General features: G+C 52.9%; 1 protein-coding gene across 5 annotated transcripts in view; it reads left to right on the top strand.

Moving 5' to 3' along the window:
- Positions 1 to 286: 286 nt before the first annotated feature.
- LOC147121473 (GDNF-inducible zinc finger protein 1-like) overlaps positions 287 to 6,000 on the top strand; it is a 49,101-nt gene continuing 43,387 nt past the window's right edge. For 2 of the 5 annotated variants that reach the window (XM_085981741.1, XM_085981738.1), the window contains exons 1-2: positions 287 to 582; positions 5,126 to 5,209. The gene's annotated coding sequence lies outside the window, so the exon portion shown is untranslated. Of the gene's footprint in view, positions 583 to 5,125; positions 5,210 to 5,294; positions 5,386 to 6,000 lie in introns of all 5 variants that reach the window. The other 3 variants (XM_085981739.1, XM_085981742.1, XM_085981740.1) reach the window with 3 other exon arrangements.

Here is a 6,000-nt window from a genome sequence, read left to right as displayed (position 1 = left end):
AACACCACATCTCAGCCTCGCATTTACCGGCCTGTCCCATGTCCGTTTTCTAGTATGTGAGATGGGATAGATTTACCACCATTTGTCAATCCAAATGACCCCGAAGTGGAATGCAGAAAGGCAGCACTGGGTTAAGGAACTTTGTTAAATAAAAGTGCATTCATAAGTAATCATGCAATATATTTATATATTAAGCCTACGAGTGAACGACTTTTGATGCACTGTTGCTTCGTCTCTTTAAGTGTTTCATTCAGTTTGCGTTCAGACACTGGAAATGAACCGTCGATCCTCTCCCCCAAACACCACCTTCGTTGATTCACCGTCTGCACTCGGGAGCTGGACGGGACCTGGCCGCCCTCACAACGCGCATGCGCATCCTGATGACGGCGGATGTTGATCCCCGCTGCTGCCCCTGCGCGTTGAGCGGCCCGGCGGGTGAGCGGAGCGCGAGAGGCGGCCGTTTGTCTTGTGGTTTCTGGGCCGAGCTCGGGCCTCAGCGCCGCTCGATGGCCACTTAGAGCCCCGGCTTCACACAGCCCTGGCACCCGGCCCAGGCCGGGAGCAACCCAGCCCCGGAGTCAGGTAAGTCCAGACAAGAGCCGCTGTTGGGAGCCGCGGCCGCCGCCTGGGGTGAAGGGGGGACCGCGTTAGGGCCGGGCTCACCCCCGCTCGGGGCGGGAGCCGTGCCCGGCACTGGGGAGCGGGAGTGCGGTGGTGGGTGAAGAGAGTAGGGCTGAGGGACATTGTCTGCTGGATGTGGTGCGGGACAGGTGGAGGGAGCAGTACAGGGTAGACCAGGAGGTGGGCAGGCTTCCAACCCCTGCGCGCGCACACTTTGCACGCGCACCCTCCCGCGCGCACACGCCACACCGCGCGCGAACACACCACACGCACACACCCCGCGCGCGAACACCCCCCCCCCCCCCCCCCCCCGCACACACCTACCTCGCACGCGCACACCCCACACGCACACAAACCCCGCACGCGAACGCGCACCCCCCCCCCGCACAAGCACGCACGCACACCCCTGCACACGCACACACCCCGCGCGCACCTCGCACGCACACCTCCACACGCAGCCCCCCGCACACATACCCGCGCACACACCCTGCACACCTCCACACGCAGCCCCACCGCACACATACACCTCGCACATATACCCCACGCGCACACACCTCCACGTGCAGTTCCCCCGCGCACACCACGCGCAGCCGCCCGCACATGCGCACACACACACCCTGCACACAACCCCCGCACCGTGCCCGCGCAGAACCCCCTGTGCACGCATCCCATGCACCCCGCACCATGTGATCTTATGGGAGAGGCGAAAATCCTGCCAATTTTGGGGGGGGGGAAATTACTCTCCGAAACACCCTTCTTCTCACACCACCCACACACACCCCCCGCGCGCACACCCCGCACACCCCATACACCCCCTGCGCGCGCACACCCCCCGCACACACGCACGCCACACGCACACCCTGCGCGTGCACACCCCATACACACACCTCCCACACACGCGCACACACCTCCCACACACCCCAGCGTGCGCACGCACACACCCCATACACACACCCCAGCGCGCGCACACACCCCCCGCACGCGCACACCCCATACACACACCTCCCACACACCCGCTGCGCGTACACTCCCCCTGCGCGCGCACACCTCCACACGCAGCCCCCGCGCACACCTCCACATGCAGCCCCCCCACACCCATACCCGCACACACATACCCGCACACACCTCCACGTGCAGTCCCCCGTGCACCGCGCGCCGCGCGCACACACCACTCGTTGCCCCCCGCACACAACTCCCGCACCGTGCACACTCTCACCCCGCACACAACCCCCGCACCGTGCCCGCGCGCAACCCCCGCACCGTGCCCGAGCGCAACCCCCGCACCATGCCCGTGCGCAACCCCCCGCACTGTGCCCGCTCGCAACCCCCTGCGCACGCATCCCATGCACCCCGCACCATGTGATCTTATGGGAGAGGCGAAAATCCTGCCAATTTTGGGGCGGTGGAAATTATTCTCCGAAACACCCTTTTTCTCTCTCCCCGCCCACACACACCCACTGCGCGCGCACACCCCCCACACACATGCACCCCGCACGCGCACACCCCATACACACACCTCCCACACACCCCAGCGTGCACACACCCCCCGCACGCGCACACACCTCCCACACACCCCCTGCGCGCGCACACCTCCACACGCAGCCCCCCCGCGCACACACCCCGCACACCTCCACACGCAGCCCCCCCGCGCACACACCTCCACGTGCAGTGCACCGTGCGCGCGCACACCACGCGCTGCCCCCGGCACATGCACGCACCCCCGCACACAACCCCCGCACCGTGCCCGTGCGCAACCCCCGCACCGTGCCCGCGCCCAACCCAAGCCCCGCGCCCACACACACCTGGCGCGCACATCCCATGCACCCCGCACCATGTGATCTTATGGGAGAGGCGAAAATCCTAGCCAATTTTGGGGGGGTGCAAATTACTCTCCGAAACACCCTTCTTCTCTCTTTTCCCCGCCCCCCCCCCCCCCCCCCCAGCGATCAAAACTCGTCCAGAAGATCACTCTGACCCTGATAATTCTATGTGGTATCTACCTTTTGTATGAGGTGATCTCCGCCCCAGCCAGAAACAGGTCCAGCTCTCGCTGGATGGAATTCAGAAATTCGACGCCACCATGTGAGCCAGAAGCCTGTTCCAGAGGTCCGCTATTATCTGGGAAAAGAATCGCCTCCTGACGTCTAACCTCGCTCTGGCCTCGTAAAACTTATAATTGTGACCCCCTAGTTCTCCTTAAACTATTTAATTGGAACAAACTGTCAACTCGAATGCAATCTATTACAGGAAACTTTGTGCTATCCGGCACCGACGGGACCGAGCTGTTGCCGTCCCATCAAAACTGCCGGACAAACCAGCGCTAATGTTGAACCATACGGAGACTTTGAGCTCCGTATCTGGCAACAAACCCCGTTGCTTAGCAACAGCTTCTAAACAGTCGACCGTACCTTACAAGCGTCTCTGTAGCTTAGCAACAGCTTCAGCGAGACCTTGCAGAGCCTGACTGGTGAAAAAAAAGCAACAAAAAGAAAAAAACCTAACGAAACGGCTCCTGATTTTTGCCGGTGGCTCGAGCATTCCGGACAGTTAACCTCCGGATAAACCAAAGTTTCCTGTACCTTCATCATCTTATAAACCTCAATCAGATCACTCTCGAGCCTACACTTCTCTAAAGTGTAGAGTCCCAGTACTTTTAGCCTGTCACACATAAGAGATTAGCGTGTAAAGTTAAGGCACATGGGATTGGGGGCAAGGTATTGACTTAGATAGAGAACTGGTTGGCAGACAGAAAGCAAAGAGTTGGAATAAACAGGTCTTTTTCCGAGTGGCAGGCAGTGACTAGTGGGGTACCGCAGGGATTGGTCCTTGGACCCCAGCTATTCACAATATATATTAATGATCTAGACAAGGGAACTAGATGCAATATCTCCAAGTTTGCAGACGACACAAAGCTGGGTGGGCGTGTGTGCTGTGAGGAGGATGCCGAGAAACTCCAGGATGATTTGGACAGGTTGAGTGATTGGGCAGATGCAATATAATGTGGATAAATGCGAGGTTATCCACTTTGGTGTCAAAAACAGGAAGGCAGATTATTATCTGAATGACAGTAGATTGGGAGAAGGGGAAGTGCAACGAGACCTGGGTGTCCTTGTGCACCAGTCACTGAAGGTAAGCATGCAGGTGCAGCAGGCGGTTAAGAAGACAAATGGTATGTTGGCCTTCGTAGCAAGAGGGTTTGAGTACAGGAACAAGGATGTCTTGCTGCAGTTGTACAGGGCCTTGGTGAGACCACATCTTGAGTATTGTGTGCAGTTTTGGTCGCCTTATCTGAGGAAGGATGTTCTTGCCATGGAGGGAGTGCAGCGAAGATTCACCAGACTGATACCTGGGATGGCAGGAATGACGTATGAGGAGAGATTGGGTCGATTGGGCTTGTACTCGCTGGAGTTTAGAAGAATGAGAGGGGATGTCATTGAAACTTATAAAATTCTGACAGGACTGGACAGACTAGATGCAGGAAGGATGTTCCTGATGGCGGGGGAGTCCAGAACCAGGGGTCACGGTCTAAGGATAAGGGGTAAGCCATTTAGGACAGAAATGAGGAATTTCTTCACCCAGAGAGTGGTGAACCTGTGGAATTCTCTACCACAGAAGGCAGTAGAGGCCAATTCATTAAATATATTCAAGAAGGAGTTGGATATATTTCTTAAGGCTAAAGGGATCAAGGGGTATGGGGAGAAAGCAGGGACAGGGTACTAATTTGGATGATCAGCCATGATCGTATTGAATGGCGGAGCAGTCTTGAGGGGCCGAATGGCCTCCTGCTCCTATTTTCTATGTTTCTAGTCAATTAAGATGCTTTAAACTGTATTTAAAAGAAAAGGCCCAGAAACAGCGGAGTTGCTAGTTTCTGAGTGTCACTTGCAACAACATATCGCTTGCTTGCTCTCTTCGGTATTTCACAGCAGCAGAAGGCTGTCTGATGTGAGCATCTAACGGTACACTTGAACATTCAGAAATGTTGAATTACCATTCCGGGTAGTGTTCAGACTAGCCAACCACATCCAGCTGACCATTTACCTGATCTGAGTTGGTAGTAAGCATTGGAAAATAATATTCTATAGGGATAAAATGTAGATTACCAATTTGAGAAGAGGAAGCTTCATTACCATTGCAGCTAAAGTACTGCTGTCAAATCCAGACCTCCTTGCTTCAGATAAATACAGAACACTCTTGGCAATATCTGATGTATGCAAATTTTTTACTAAACCATTTTTGTATTACACTGTAATGGAGTTTTTGCAACTTTTGTTGTTTCTTACCTACCTAACAGGATTTTACTTTAAGTTACACCTGGAATTTGATTAAAATACAGCATTAGAAACAATGTTCCCTGTAGGCTGGACTATGTTCTGCACAGCCTGTTTCTTTTTCAATGTGCGGTCCTTTAAATTTCTGCACAGGAGCTTTGTCATTTTCACATTTTCATCTATTCTTATTGCTAAGATTTTCTTTTTCTCTTTTAACTTGTCCATTATTTTAGTACTTACAATCTACGAACCTCCACCATTTAAAAAATATTGAAATACCTGGGCTAACAAAAGCACTCCATGGTACAGTTATTTTGGTAAGTTTAACTTTTCTGAAAACAAGCTATTGTATTTGGGGAAATAGAGCATAATTAATTGCGCAATCAACAGTTTTCAATACAGGAGTTCCTAGACCGGACCATACTGAACAATGAGCATCTGCTTCTGCAAAAGGACGTTGTTAAATGGAGGCCATACTAACTTCCTAGCTATGGTGAGGACGACCTTATTGCTACCCGTGCCAGGTTGCTGAGACAATAAATGATGGAACAAGAAAGCCACTCGACCCATCAAGCCTGCCCCTTCCACTGACTCTGCATGATCTACCCTACAATGGAATCTATTCCACTAACAATGGAAACTTAATTTTTGGCGCTGTAGTTATTTATCTTCCTGATTATCCACTAGAATTTTATAAGGACAAAGTCTTATGTGAGACGTTGCACAGCCCGCTACACCAGTTTCCTCCTGTCTGATGTAAAACATCTCCCCCCAAAAAATTAATTCAGTTTGTTGCTTGTACGTGTTTTCATTCCAGTATCTAAGACCAAAATTTGGAACTCTTCACAAATTTCTATTCTTCGTATTTGGGTCCCCTCCATATGCCGAATAATGGACGTTCCGCTGTATTCTCAAGAGGGATGTTCTGTATAAATACTCCCAGATCTCCAAAGGTAATCGGGCATAACTCCAGAATAGTTCATTTATTCCCATATCTGTACTATTAAACACTGCTCTGTTGCCCTCACAAGATAACACTCCTCTCACTCCAGCAGCACAGCAATCATCATGGTTGTGGAATATTCATCTCAGTCTACATGTATCTCAG

The sequence above is a fragment of the Somniosus microcephalus genome, chromosome 3, assembly GCF_052327205.1.
Source record: "Somniosus microcephalus isolate GS21.2 chromosome 3, FLI_Smic_1.0, whole genome shotgun sequence".
Classification (NCBI taxonomy): domain Eukaryota; kingdom Metazoa; phylum Chordata; class Chondrichthyes; order Squaliformes; family Somniosidae; genus Somniosus; species Somniosus microcephalus.
The sequence above is the reverse complement of the archived record's forward strand: the minus strand, read 5'-3'. Positions and strand labels throughout refer to the sequence as shown.